This window comes from Lates calcarifer, unplaced genomic scaffold (assembly GCF_001640805.2).
Source record: "Lates calcarifer isolate ASB-BC8 unplaced genomic scaffold, TLL_Latcal_v3 _unitig_4264_quiver_2472, whole genome shotgun sequence".
NCBI classification, from domain to species: domain Eukaryota; kingdom Metazoa; phylum Chordata; class Actinopteri; family Centropomidae; genus Lates; species Lates calcarifer.
In genome coordinates this window covers 1-16,188 of record NW_026116804.1, presented here as the reverse complement: position 1 = coordinate 16,188, position 16,188 = coordinate 1, and the positions used below count along the sequence as shown (strand labels likewise).

Here is a 16,188-nt window from a genome sequence, read left to right as displayed (position 1 = left end):
ACACAAAGACAAGGGAAAATGTACAATCCAAGTTAGAGTATGAAGAGCATGAAAGTTCATTTCTTACTTTGGAAACAATAGTTTTATAAAAAGATCTTAACTCAAGGTTCACTTGTTGGCTTTTTTTTTTATCTGTCTCCCCAAATTGATCTGAGTTTGCTCAGTTGGCATGGGAGGGGTGTTGAATGGTACATGGTAAATGCTGACTCCTTGTGACTTGAAGACTCTGGCTGGATGTTCTGACGGTTCAGTCATGTTAGGTGGTTCCACTCTAATTTAGCAATTTTAGCAAAGTTTTCTGTCCAATTATGATTCTTACCTGGAATACTTGTGGCACGTCCCTCTCTCTGACCTCCTCCTCAGTGACAATATGTTGTGCTCTGTGAAGGAGGATCCTCCCTACTGTTCATTTATTTTGTAAGCAGTGGATAGATAAGCTGAGTAGTATTTTGAATATTTTTTGTGTGGGTGGGTTTTCCTGTACACTGTAATCTCTGTACTCTCATCAGCAACTTGCATTAACACAGGTTGACGAAAACTGTGGTTGGAGGCTTGATGAAAGCTAGTAAATTGACATTGAGTCAAGATTTATATATTTTTGCCAACAAACCTAATAAATAAAACATATGCCTGGCAAACATAGCAAGTCCAACTATGTGAGAGCCAAGCCAATCATCCTGTTACTCCAGAGACTAGACGCTAAGTCTCTAAAACAGAAATGTTTAAAAATTACATTTGTATGAATGAGGCTTCAATGAGGCCATATTTTTTCTGGGCACACAATATACTCACCAAAACAGTTTACAGTATATTCAGAGTATACTGACATGTGTGGTTGACCATTTAAAAAACAAACAAACAAAAAAAGGGGGGATGCAAAAGGATGCAAGTTATACCCACAGACACTCTGTTCTGACCCACTCCTGGGATCAAGTCTAGTTGCTAACTGGTCAACAATCAAATTTAAGCAGGCTGTTTACATGTTCTACCTTGGGTTGCACCAATTATTGATGCATTTTTTTCTTCAGGGCATACTAAGAAGGTCCTCTGTTATATGTCAAATTCCCTGTATAGTTATTGTGGAAGTGTATCAATACCTGTACAGTTGAAGAGGATCTGTGTTTCCGTGTGGTAGTGGTGGACATCATGGTAGTGGTCTCAATGAAGGTTGTGGACATCTCTGGAGGCATGGCTGTGGTCCTGGCTGAGGCTGCCACACTGGGCACATCACCTACCCAACCTCACACTGCCGTTAATCTTGATGTTAGGGTTACCCTCAGCAGCCATGTTCAACACCTTGAGGCCATTATAGTAAAGGCCAGAGAGTTGACCCTGAAAGGGCCGGCCACGATCACTACCACCCAATTGCGACTGTTGCTTGAGTGTTGAAAATTGTTAGCTGCCGCCCTAGAGAAGACATCCAGGTATAAGATACTTTCAACAGAAGAATAATCTTTTAGTATACCTATTAATGAAAGGTGTAGCTACGAACAGAACAAGACTTACAAGGGCCTTATTTTTGTGGTAGCGCAACAACCAGTACAAGCAGCACTTTAGCGGTTTGCTATTTTCCTGACCTTGAAATTCTCTTTGCCTGTCTGTGTGTGGTATTTTAGTGCCAAGCAACTGTCACAAACAGGTGGGAAGTTCAGTCAAATGAAGCAGTAAGTTGTTTTTGGTGCGACTGGGTCTTAGTCATTGCACTGAGAGCGGAAATCTGTTTCTGGTGCAACTTATTTTTGCTTGCTTTTATCAACTAAAACTAAATTATGGAGTAATGCTTAAAATGTAAATAAATTATTTCAACTAAACACTCATTAGATACATTTACATATGTATAAAACATAAAGTTTCATGTTGTTAAAGCAGTCTGCATTAATTTGTAAACTCATATGGATGGATGATTGTCTGTTGTCTGTTGTCCACAGTGGCTTAAATCCCTGCAGCCATCTGAAGGCTGTGCAGCAGATATGATAAATCTACAACTGATAAATCTGCAGCCTCTAATTTGAGAGGTGCCAGAGTGTAATGCCATTGATGTCCAATGTGTTTACCTTGATTAAATCACCAGCAAATGACACCAAGCTCTTCCAAAATAACAACACACACCGCGATACAGATCAGACTGGTTGGTTAGAACTGCAGGTTACATTGCAACCGTGGTTAACTTAGTGAGAAGATTACCTCTCCACCCACCTGACAGATGATGTGGATAATTCTTTAAGACACACCAGTAGACTGGCAGGCATGGGTAGCCTCTACAAGCCACAGCCTTGCAAGGCTGCCTGCCTGCTCTTTTATCAGCCTAGGAAGCATAGAAGAAATTTGCCTTAGCTCTTCACCCAGCTGTTGTGTAAGCTGCCACTAATATAGTGAAAGGACAGCCACTGTGTTGGCTAACTGCACCTGGACAGCAATGGCTCTGTGCATCCTAGCCAACAAATAATTCATTATTATGAATCATTTTTGCAGTACAAACTACCATGCCCAGGGTGGATTTTGGAGGTGAAATGAGAGCTGATATAGCCTGATCTACTAGGTGTGAGGAAACTTCTTTCTTTTCTTTCTCTCTTTTCTTTCTTTTTTTTTTTTTTTTTTGCTGTGCTTGTCACTATGGAGAAAAAACACACTCTGTGGTTTTACACCAAACAACATTGAGTTCTCCCGCTGAGTTACACCCAGAACACCCAGCCACGCAACACATGTGCAAGGTGTACTTCTATTCACCACATAATATGCCTCCAGTGTCACTGATTTCTGCCACAGCCTTATGATCCCGCAAATGGGATATTAGCGACAGCAATCCAGAGAGAAGTGACCAGCTCTCATCTGCATCAGGCAGTGGATTAATGCCTGTCTATCTCGTAAGTGGATCCTTCATATTATCTTTTTTTCTTTCTCTCTTTTTTATTCTTTCTCCTTCACTTCTGTGTAGACTCATGTCTTAGACTACTCAGTGTACACCTGTGCTTATATAGGCTACCTGTGCCTGCCAGTACTTACTGGTGTGTTTTAAAAAATTCTGTCAGGTGGGGACATTCCCCCCAAACATATGGAATACGTATTATAACAGTTGTCAGGGCACGTCAGATTACCAAGGCTCATTAATCCTGTGCATCATTGCACCATTTCCTTTCAAACTAAAGTAAAGATTTCATGCATTTCTGTTAATGATGATATGATGTGATGACTCAAAATAAGAATTATGACTTAAATAGCATTGGATTCATGCTAGACATATATGAACCAAACTGGCAGGTCAAGCTTTGAGATGTCTACACATTGTGTACCCAAGACCTACCACTGGTTGTTGCACTTACACAAAAAATAGGAAGCTTAGAGGCTACTTGGATACGTATAACATTTCATAATAATGACAGATTTCTTCTCAATTCATCAATATAAGTCATTCATTTTTTATTACATGTCAACTATTTTACAGTTTATTGGTTCATTTATTTATACTTAGTTCTTTAGTTAGATAGCCTGTGTATTTCTAATTTTCAGCCCACAGAAAATTCCATTTAAAGTTGCATGCAGGAGTTTATATTGCTAATGACACTAAGTTTAATGTACTTTGTTAGAAATCAATATCATCACTTTGGTCTGACAACTTTAAAAGAAAGTTTGTATGAATAAGTTATAACCTGCATTGTGGTAGTATCTTCTGGTTTGAAGTGAGTATCACAGAAAACATTCAAATAAAATTGGTCATTCTTTTTTGAAACTCTTAAAGGAGACAATGTGCATTCATTTAACCCACTCATTATAGAAATACAGATGAGATTTTTCACATTTTATTAGTATAGTGAACACAAAAAAGAATAGAAATAGGTTTGTTTGAAATTACCTTTCTCTTGTAGCCACTCTTCTACTGGTCGGGAGTATTTGAAAGGAATTTTCTTATTGGCCATTTGATAGCGTTCAATGTCGCTGTTCCCTTCAAAGTTTAAGAAGACATTTATAAAGACATTTATTGATCATCAGCATCATGTCACCTAGAGGACATAGCACTTTCCGTCTAACATTTACAATGTGTTTAAATAATTTTATCTGAAGATTACATTCTAATTAAACTTGATTAATTTATAACATTACTTGGACTCATTATCTGTGGTCTTATACAGAAAAATACAGGAATTTATAAACAGGGACAATTGGATTAATAAAAAAATAATAAAATATCTGGGTTATTTATTTATTTATTTGTTTTGAGGGGCTCTGGCATGTTTCATGTGATGTCACCTTACTTACCATTGAGTGACATAACAAATGTACTGCTACTATAAAATGAGTGGAACTGTTATACTCTGAGCAGATATATACAGTCTCCACTGTCCACTCTTTGATTGCTAATGTACAAATTACAGGTGTAAATAGTCTTGTTGCCTGAAACAAGTACAGTTTCTAACTTAGTGTAGTGTTGTGTAAAATATTCTTCCAGTTAGCATGCATCATAAGATTCAAAGAGGATTTTCAACTAAATCTTACACATAATACACATCACTTAAGGGTTACGTCAGCATTATTTACATTTCACTGGACAGTATGTGCATAATATAGATTCTTCGTAGTAAATATACATTATGTGTAAATCTGTCAGTGAGGGCTCAGAGCTCACACATAATGGTACACTGCAATACCATTACTAGGTTGTACATTACATGTATTATATCATAGGAATGCAGTAAAAACGTCACCTTAGTGTTACTATTTGTGAACAAGAAGTGACATTTTGACATGTTGGGCTTTAGTTTAAATGTGTAAATACATATTACTTCTCTTTATATGTTTAATGAAAAAGATCATAGCTTTTTAAAATCTGTTTCTCTTAAAAATGCTGAAACTTTGCCTGTGACATGTTTCTAATATTTAGTTGATCCAGCTAATATGTTTTGTGGGGAAACATAATGGAGTCAGAGTTAGATTTGTTAGCAACAAAATGAGGGAACGTTCTTAATGTATCTAGCAAATGCCTGCAGTGATTTGGAGCACTAGACATAATAAGTTTACTTTTCCACCAAATTAGCTCTGGTTCCATTCAGGATTTTTGTAATCTTTGTGCCATACAAAAAACCAGCTCGCATTTCCACAAATTTTAAGCAGAACCACTGTAATCACAGATATAGCATTAGTGAGTGTTTGAGTTTTGTGAGTTTTATTTATCGACAGACACACATTGCACACTCTCTTTCCAACCTATAGAATAAAGCACTTGAAAATCAGCTATTTTTTTCATGTTCTAACCAATTTACATATATTTAGTCAAAACACTCTGAGCGGTTTAAATTCAGGTGCTCAAACCATAATGGAACCAATTCCATGGTTGGTGGAAAAGTGAAAAAGGGGTATTTTGAACTTTAACTAAAGTGCTTGTGTTGCCTAAATCTAACCACACACAGCCCTTAAGACATGAACCATGGTCTTTATTATCAGAGTCCTGCACAATCTGCCCACCTCCCAATAACTTCTTTGTGGTACAAAAATGTAAAGCTTCCTTGTCGACCCTATCAACCTAATGGTTAACAACACAATGTGCAAGTCAACATCTACTGAGCAGGCAGTGTTAGAGCTAACAAAAGAAACACTTGACTTGTACCTATGGGTCTGGAACATTACACCAATAATCACATTAGTTGGTATGAAGCAACCAGCTGCATGCTAAATGTGTGCTCTGTACCCCACCCTCTTTTAACCTACTGGAGGGAAGGAGAGGGCCCACCTTCACCTCTGAATGATAATTAATTCACACTCATGTAACAATATTGTAATGTTTAAGCACCACTTGACCCTTCACAACAGATCTGCTGTGACATTCTGAGATTCCAGAGAATAAAATGCTCTCAGGAACACACTGTGACACTGTACAAGAGAAACTGCCATGCCGTGATATAGGACACCACAGCTGTGCTGTTGGTCTTATCAAAGCCTGTTTCCCAAAAACAAATGGGAAGCATCTCAAGGTCAGGTGAATCCTCCATCTTAAGGAGGCCTGGACCTTGCAAATATCTTGAACTGATAGTGGTTTACAAGATGGCTCTTTTGCTGACACAGGAGCGTCTTGGTGCACTACTGAAGGACATTCAATTTGTTAATGAACCCAAGATGTTCCTCTCTCTCAATAAAAATACATTGTACTGACATCAAACAGAATAGAGGCAGGATTTACTCTCAGGAAAAGCCCATCATTTAACATGTTAGCAAGCTTTACAACAGAGAACTGGTGGGATTAAAACAAGACCAAATGGACAAAGGCAAAAAGGAACAAACCAGCGAAATGTCCACAGAGAGAAAATGGGTTCATTCTACAGCAATAAGACTCATATCTTACTGATTGCTTTGCCAACACTAAAAGAACTGTATCACTCTTACTCGTCTCACAGGTGCATTATACACACAAGCCCCTGTATTCCACCTCTGTCTCAGGTAAGACTCATAAATGAGTCATCATACCAATACTGACTAGCAAAAACTAGCATTCTTCTCTTTTTAATACATGTCCAAATTAAATAGCTGTCCAACTATTCAGTAATCCACTTCATATGACTTCATATGACTGATTTTTTTTTTTTTTTTTTTTTTTTTTTTTTTTTTGCTATATTTCACCAAGATACTAAATTCAGCCCGAGCTCTTAGCAAAGAATTAAGTTACCATTTATTGTCTTTGTACATCTGTAGAAAACAACTTCTGTTGATCCTGTTCTAGTTGACTTAGTGTTACTTACAGATGATTACATGACAGACTGTTATGTAACTCCATCTCCTTTTTAGTCCTTATGAAGCTTGATTAAGTGGATGTGTGCTGCATTACTTTACTTTAGCCCTGTGTGTGTATCTGATGCCTCCTCACAGGTCACTGCTCTTCTCCCATCCCCCATCCCCTACACAGCCTACAACATCTACCATAAAATTAAACTTAAACAAACTGTTGTAGTGTAGTCACTTAGTCAGCCACAGGCAAATGATAGCAAATGTCTTGTGATCTGTACAAGTCCTTTCTGTCAGCATGCTCCAGTCTGCCAGCTAGCTACCAGAAACACTCCAGCTGTGTTTGTGTGTGTTTTCTGAGGTAACAGACCCGGTACAAATAATATCTTTCATAACACTTGACATTTCTCTTCCTCTTGTATACTTATTTCTTCTGTCTGTCATGGAACATGGAAGCATTTTCAGTGTACAACAAAATTAGTTTTGCTAAATTAGAAAACTGTCAAACAATAGGATAGATCACTTCACGCTTGTGGTGGTGGAGTAAAGTCAGGAAAATATTGACTGAGTGTTCCTAGATATCATAGAGGCTGAAGTCCTTATGGGGAGAAGGTAGGCTGCACAATAGTATGTCTGAAAGACAGGCAGAATAGCAATGATATTGAAAGAATGACATCTAGTGATGATTATTTACGATCAAGAAATGAAAGCAGAAAGATCATTGGTCAGATATGGTGATATGGAGGTTGTGAATGGAGGGATTTGAAGGTGTGGCCAAAGTCAAAGTGACTGAGAACAAAAGTGAACAAAAAGGAGCCATGTCACCTATAAGGAAACATCTTATTAGGATATGTGCTGCAAAGGGGCAGAGAAAGTCCAATACTGGCAAAGGAGATGTTGCTGTGCAATGAAGGCTAGAGGCCATAGGAGGCCAGAGGAGAGAAAAAAATGTTAGTATGTGACAAATGTTACAAGGCCATTGAATGCCAGAGCAGATAGATAGATGTTAGTGTGCAGCGAAGGCTAGAGGCCTGCCGAAGAACTGAGTATTAGATTTTATCCTGTGATGAAGGCTATAATGTTAATAATTTTATATATTGAACACAGCAACAAGTATACATATATGCTACATATCATCATACTGACCAAGAGTGGCTATATTTGTTTTATGAGTCCAAATATGAGCAAAACCAGTTGGAGCAATACCTGCTGTTCCAGTCTGTCTAAACGAATGGAATGGTAGGTGGTATCAAATGCTGCACTAAGGTCAAGCAATATTAATACAGAACATGCACTGGAGTCTGCAGCCATCAGTAAATCATCTCCGACTCTGAGGAGGGCAGTTTTAATTTTTTAGGATTTTTGATATGAAGATCAGTTTGGAGATTGGCTGTTTTTTAGGTCTGCAGGATCTAACCTAGGTCCCTCCAGCAGTGACTGAACACAAGCAGCTTTAAAAAGATCTGCGACAACTCCAGAGGTAAGAGAGCTATTGTGGTCAGTAGCACAGGGCCGATTGGATAATATCAGAGGGGTCTGATGGTTGTTTCACAAGTGACATAGTAACGTAGTGACACAGCTTCACTAAACAACCACAGTAGTGTAAACAAGTGTAAACAATATAATATATATGATATTATATGACTTGGAGAAACACTAGAAAAGCCACTATAAAAGCCACTATAAAACCCCTAAAGCAAAAGGTTTAAGCTGAGTCTTTCTCCTCACTTGTTAATGGTGCTAGTGACAGTTTGTCCACCCCAAACATGGACAGCTAAACTTAGATCTGTCATAATCATCCTGTGGATAAATGAGTAGCCTTAAAAGATCGTGTAAAAAAGCTGAGCGCAGGCAAAAGTCCAGTAAGTTGCAGGTTTATAACCTATATACCTGCTCTGGGGATGGGATCAAAACCTGTCAATAGCCCAAATACTAACCAATCAAATCACTGGAAAACTAGTCATCATTCCTACAGGATCCTGACATAATTAAAAATAAAGTGACAAATAATAAAGATTGATAGATATTTTTATAAGTCAGTGAAATTGTTTTACCGTTCCAGTCTCTCCACATGCCACACAGAGTTTATCACACTAAATGATCACTTGCTATTATAGCTTCTTTTTAACTCAACAAAGATGCTTTTATCCACATGCTGTTGATTATTTCCCACAATTATGAATTAACATTTCAGTCAGATCGACCTCGTCAGATATTAATTCTCTCCTCTCTGCTTTGGTAGCAGAAACAGTCTGACATTACTCTAACTTTTTATCTGCATCACATATTCAGAATAACTCAGAATAAAGGCAACTGTGAAGGAGTTTCTTAAGGTGACTTTTTCAGTTGCTCTGTACATTCATTAAATTAGATTTACACAGAAGGATAATACAGGCCACTAGAGTGTGTGCAGCTACACCAACTCAACCAAGGGCAATTGAGGCCCTGAGCGATAGTCCATGATGCCAACATCCAAGACAGCAAACGACATGTGCGTAATTTTGTCTGAGAAAAAATAGATGAGACTCAGCATAGAGTTGTTCTTGGACAGGGAAGACAGTGGTATAAGAAGAAGGGTCAACATGAGGAAAGAGGTTAGAACGTGAGTTAAGTAAGATGTGTGTCCATGTTTATATATAGGTACTCAATAGAATATGCACATATGTAGGTGTTAGACTACACCATGCCAACTTGGATATTATATGTATCTTTTTCAGGAAGACAGCTTCATTATTGAGGAACCATTATACTATGTTAAAACAGTTTACATTTGTGAATGGGTGTGGATGTTAGAGCGTTTTAGAGCAAGCGCTGTAGGAATGTGTGTGTGAATGGGTGAATGTGACATGCAGTTTAAAACATTTTGAGTGGTCAATATGACTAGAAAAACGCTATATAAGCACAGTCCATTTACCATTTACCATATTGTGCACTGCTTATCTCCTTAAGCTAGAATCAGTACTTCTGCCTAAGATATCTTCGGTCTGTAAGAACAGTTGAGGGCAGCTGAAGGCCAGTGAAAACTGATGTCAGCCTGTGACAAAGGCTAGAGGCCATCAAAGGTCTGAGGAGAGATAGATAGACACTGGCATTTGATGAAGGCTAGAGGCCAGTGGAGAGAGACGTTAGTCTGCCATACTAAAGGGTTAGTGTGTGACATAAGCTAGAGCTCTGTTGAAGGCCTGAGAAGAGAGGGACAGATGTTAGCCTGCACCAAAAGGTCAGGGGAGACTAGAGGAGAGAGAGATGTTAATGTTGGACGAAAGCCAGGGGCCACTCAAGGCCTGTGGAGAGGATCAGATGTTAGCCTGCAATGAAGGCTGGAGGCTGAGGAGACCGGTGGAGAGGGAAGATGTGGGTAGAGAAGTTATGGAAATGTGAAGGGCTTGTAAATGAGTCACCACCACCAGCTATATGCACAACTTAGCCCATGGGTCATGAGACCAAAAGAAAATGTTAACAATTTACATGAATGCCAGCAACGTAATTGCAAATATGTAGGGTTTTCATTTTCCTATCATGGCAATAAGGAATTATACCCCACAACTGAAATGGGATTCAGTGGCATGCTGACTAAGAGGTAGAATGAGGCCAGCGTTTCCAACTTGTAACATGCAAATGTGAATGCAAAATTGACCACAGAAATATCATGACAGAACAACAGAGTACATTTTCAAGAGCCCAGAAGAAAGAGCGGGAAAAATAGTTGGTTAATCACCTGTAAAGAGCTTCCCTGATAGTGGGCCTAAAAATAACCACAAATGGCTCTGTATGCATGCAATATTTAAGGCAAGGTTTAGTAACAGGAAATGAAGAGGTGGCCTGGAGGGATAATGTACTTCCTCACTGAAAGCTTATTTAAAGACATCCAAGCCACAAAATCAGTCTCTGTTGTAATAACTGACTACTGACTTATGGTCTGCTATGCTTATATACTGTTGGATGTACTGACGTGTCTGAACAGTGATGTGTTCACTAGGTGGTAGTGATGCATTCTTTTACTATTATACGGACTTCAGTGCCTTGAGCAAATAGCATATAAATATGGTTGTATTTGAATGGCGATACCATCAGTTACTGTTATAAGAACAGGGATGCTGTTTTATATTGTGTGTGTGCTGGAATATTTTACACTGTGACTGATGAAAAACAATGCGGAATGAAGGAAAAGTGAACGAGATGATGATGGATTGCATATGAATATAGCTGAACATCCACCTGCTGTCATATGGCAAGGGGAGACAATCTTGACACTAAGGCTGCTTCCCAATACCCTGAGCAGTGCTGGAGAGTGCTTATTGAATACTGGCTAGTACCCTGAAAGACTGTAGAACACTGTTTTGGATGGATGTTGGCAGCCTGTGAGATGGATCAGTGCCTCAATCTTAAAAAGAATCCAGAATCTGAAACAACTGAAAAGGTGATTAGCAGAGCATTGGTCAGTGTGAGGGAGCGGCTCCGTCACTGACAGCGGGGAGCGCACACACATGTACTGGCATACACACACACACATACACGCACACACATAAAACTTCCGGTCCATCCCGTTTTCCCCAGTTAACAAACTTTCCAATCATTCAGTCATGTTCCTATTCTGTTGAAGTAGAGCGACCAGGGCTGCACACCTGGTTGTTCTATGTCTCTTTAAACATACATTTAAACATGTTACTCACCGGCGGCATATCAGTCGTTCTGGTTGCGGAGCATGATGCGGCAAAACGGGGGCATAGCATTTGCCGCTATTATATGCCATGTTCTCGCGGGTTTCGGGGTCATGTGACCAATTTGATATATATATTTTTGGTCTTTGTTTATTTTATCTGTAATTCTCCAGTCAATACACGGTGGATGCAAATAACTGTGCTTATAAAAATACAGTTAATTTTTGTTTAAGAGGCGTTGTTAGAGAGAAAATGTATTTTTCCTATTAATTCTTGAGCCTGGAGGGAGGGCTTTGGGTTTATAAGGGGCTGCTGTGGCCCAGGGAAGGCAGTCCTGGTTTGGTTGCAGAGGAGGTAACGACTACTGGCACATGTTTACTGAGTTACTGAAGAACTCTATTAAGCTTGAATTTTTCCTTGATGTTTTTTTTTTTTTTTTTTTTTGCATTGTTTGGTTGTTTGGTTTCCACCAATTTTTTCGCACTGTAAAAAGTTATCATTGTTTGCTCTTTGGGAGGCCGGCAAATAAAGAAATCGGAGCACCACATTATCTTCTGACTACGCCTGTGAGTTTTTTCTGGGATTTTTCCTCTTACCTCTACCATTTTTGGATTTTTGGGAGGAACCCTGTGACAGTCAGATAGGGTGAAGTCAGGAATGTGAATTGAGAGATTTGACAGTGTGGGAAACTTGAAGTCAGAGAGTGAAATAAATCAGGAGTATATGGCATTACTCCTTACATTATCCTGTAGAGGACCAAGACCATAAGGGAAGAGATCTTCCTTATTGAACTTTTGCCAAAGTTTTGTTCTGGATAGATATTGCTTGTCATTTCGACTTTTACATGTGTAATTCATGCAAAGACTATTTTCTGATAAGTAACAATTATAATTAATATTTTTTTGCTCAAAGACTTCATGACCTCATATTAACCCACATCAACCACTGTCACAATACTGTAGCATCATCATCATGGTTCGAGGACATGCCCTCCCATTTCCTCCTCTTTTCTGTCTACAGGCTCTTTTGCTGTGTCAGTGTGATTGAAATGTGACTGTATTATTGTCCACAGTGTTTTCATTAAACCACATGGAATTGGATGGTAAAGTCTCAGTGATCTTCTTATCTGTCTCCCTCACACACAGCACTGAACAGCAACTCCTCAAATGCTTTATGTACGGCTTCAAGATTTTGTCTGATAGTGGTAATTGTATTTGTCCTGTTGGGTATATAGGGTGGTGCAGTAAATCCAGCCTCACTACCTGTCGTCTATATGCCCAAGTGGAATATTACTCATACTCTTCCCCACATCCTAATTTTATGTTCTCTCCCATTTCTCCCTTTCATTCTGCAAAAACAAATTACAGAGCCTTTTCATGTCAATCTCCTACCCTGTCTTTAACACAACTTTCCAAGTCCTGTCCCACAGTGTCATATAATCATTGCATCTTCGTCTTAACAGAATCACAATGATCTGCCAATAATATGTAGGGTAGGCCCGACCTACTGACTATTTTATCAAATTTAACAGCAGCTACACAAACCCATGTAATTTCTTAACTTTTCCAACTTAATCATGAATTGGCTACAAAAGGACGACACATCACATCTACAAATCGGTCAGTTGCTTAATCCTGTGTCCAAATGAATAATCAAAGCTATACATCACTGCCTACAGCAGCACATATCCATGACTCTACCTTTATAAAGGTTACTGCTGGTTAATCATTTGCTTAAAAATATACCACTGATAAAAGCTGTTAATGACAAATTTATCCTCCTCTGTGGAAAAAAATCCTGTTTGAAAGAAATAAGAACCTTGTTGGCCAGCCTGTCTATTAAACAGAACATACGCTTTGGTCAGTGTTTAATTTGTAAATCAGGAGGACCTGGAACACAGAGCTGTTTTTTTTTTTTTCAACCACAATTTGATGAAAATACTTATTTTGGCCAAGGACAGAAAAAGACTGGGTTTGTGAATTGTAAGGGAGCGCAAAAAAGTGCTGGACCAAAATCTGTATTTAGAGCTTAGGCAGTCCTGCTTTTATCATTACATACACCTGTGATATGATAAGCATTTAAGGCATGTTTCTTAAGAACAAAAGTGAGGCAACTCAGTTTTTCTCATTGATACATCCACACTATCCTCCAGCTGTTATTTAAATTTACATTATCAAATGTTTCAGCATTTCTAAAATAACAGCATAACAAATAAACAATTGAAAGATATTTGAAAAATAAGGAGTAATAGAATCTTTTTGTTGGACTAAATATAATTTGTCTTCCACTGTTACTTGCCTTTTTCCCACCGTTTCTGATAGCAATATACAGTGCAATGTCCTGCAGTACTGTACTGTCCTAAAAATCAGAGGGTGTTGTTCCAACACTGCCTTTGTACAGAGGGTCTGTAAGTAAACACAACAGTTTGGGCACCTGTGAATTGTTTGCATTAACTTTCCAGGCCCACTGTACCTCACATCAACAGATTTCTTAATCCCTTAAAAGGCCTGTTTTCTATGAAATTCACTGATCTGTAAGTTTTTACTGTTGACAGTTTACTGCTGGCCTTTGTACCATTTAAGGGGATTCACTGTACTTGAACTGCTTAATTTTTATAACAATTGAAAACGGTGGTGTTCTAAGACACTTGCCCACTAGTGTATGTGTGCATGTGTGTAGTAATTTGAATGGTCATTCCCTATTTCAGTCCAGTGTCATTTTTCTAGATCTCTATTCCAAGTAGTTACAACAATTGTTGTAGACCAACAGAGTTCACAGAGTATAATCTCTTCACTTAGCTCAGAAAATGAAGAGCAAAACTGTAAAGACATGTTTAGTGACTGTAAGGACATGGTATTGCACTGACAGATTTATGCATTTTGTGCTTGTGCCTCTGTTAAAGCTGGCTTTAAAAGCTAAAAAGCACAGTTAGACACAAGATGAAAACAAATGTGGGAGTTTAATTTAATAATGTTGTCCCTCTTTTAGATGCAGATCCTGTCCAGTGACCTCACCTGACACGATGCCATGATCCTACTACTGTATTATATTTTGTTAACAGCAATTGTTATGCTTTTAGCAGCATATTTTCATTATTAACTGATACTGTCTTACCAACATGTATGTACAGTAAAGATGAAAATAAAGATTATAAATTTTAGATTAAATTGATTTATTAGTGTTGTACCTGTTGGAAAGTGTTCATTGATCGACCAGTTATCCACCTGCAGCGTAGCATTGCCACCATTCCTGGTGAAACGGACAACATGATACTTCCATCATTCACTGGGGTACTGCTTTCCTGCACACTGATATCCACTGTGCAATGTTGAATGTCACTCCAATTTTTCCTTGTTGCTGAAATGAGAAAACACAGTTGTTCATTACAAACACTGAAACACAAGTGTAAGGTTTTGGTGGTGGTGAACCTTTACAAACAGGATGAAAGCCAATGGTACTGAGTAGTGAAGCATGATGGAGAATTACGCGCAGCATCAGTCAAGGGATTTTTTTTGCAGAGCTCTGATTTTTACTAGTGACCATAACAAGTTACAAGTTCCATAGCTCTCAAACTTGTGGCAGGCTGGTGTGAACACAGCAGGCTCTCTCTGTGACCCTACACTGCTTCCCACCTGGCATATGTACTTACATCTCTACAGGACCATTACACAGTCAAGGGTAACATGGACAACCTGAAGCAGAAAATCGAGAATAAATAAACTGAAGAAATACCAAATACCAATACCTCCCCCTCTCCTCCAGGATTACTTGGCTCAGCCTAACAAGGTAACTGACATCTGCTGGAGTCCTGTGGCTCCAGTCTCGTATGTACACGCCATGAAAACATGTGAGGTGTTGTTCGTGCTCTCAAAGAGAGCAGTAGTAGGGGTTCCTAATATAAAGTGCAACATAACAAAAATGAACTGTACTGTATTAGTCTGTTTTGTCAGACTTTACATAATGCATCTGTATGATCTTTTGTAGTTTTGAGAATATCTCAGTATGTTTATGTTTTCTATTTATTACTATGATCCCCATTAGCTAAAGTATTAGAATAGCTATTCTTCCTGGAGTCCTTAAACCAGGCTTTACAAGTGACAATGCAGCCATTATAGCATATCACATTACATTAGAAGATAAACAGGACAAAGACAAAAAACATATACATATATATACAAACATATAAGTTCCTGACAATTCAGTAATTAGGATATATGAAATAGTTTGTTTCATGTCAGTGTCCCAACACATTTTAAATCACAATCTAGTCTATTTCACACTAGTATTCAAAACACAACCAAAATACATGGAATAGTCAGTTTAACTCTAGTCATTTCAACTCATTAAAACTCATATGGTCCTTTTACTCTAGTATCCACTACAGTATTTAAACATATATGAAAATTTCTTCCCCCCCAGTATTCAATACCACAATAGTCCATTTCACTCTAATGTTCCCAGCATATTCAAAGTATAATACAGCCTGTTTCACACTAGTAACATTAGCACTAGAAGATTTCAGGTTCGAGCCCCAGTTCGCCTGCTTGTGTGGAGTTTGCGTGTTCTCCCTGTGCCTCTGTGGGGTACTCCAGCTCCACCGTCTAAAGACATGCACATTGAGTTATTTGGTGACTCTAAATTGCCTGTAAGTGTGAATGTGAGTGTGAATGGTTGTTTGTCTATATGTGTTGGCCCTGTGATGGACTGGTGATCTGTGCAGGGTGAACCCTGCCTCTCACCCAGTGACAGCTGGGACAGGCTCCAGCTCCCTCACAACCTTAACGGATAAGCAGTATAGATAATGAATGAATGAATAATG

The 16,188-nt window shown here is 38.6% G+C and overlaps 1 long non-coding RNA gene across 1 annotated transcript; it reads right to left on the bottom strand.

The window, feature by feature from the left end:
• Positions 1-1,360: 1,360 nt before the first annotated feature.
• On the bottom strand, positions 1,361-14,646 carry LOC108897876 (uncharacterized). Its single transcript, XR_001963361.2, has 3 exons — positions 14,557-14,646; positions 3,851-3,940; positions 1,361-1,407 (listed from the first exon to the last, which is right to left on the bottom strand). It is a non-coding gene; the product is annotated as an uncharacterized LOC108897876 (long non-coding RNA).
• Positions 14,647-16,188: the final 1,542 nt, after the last annotated feature.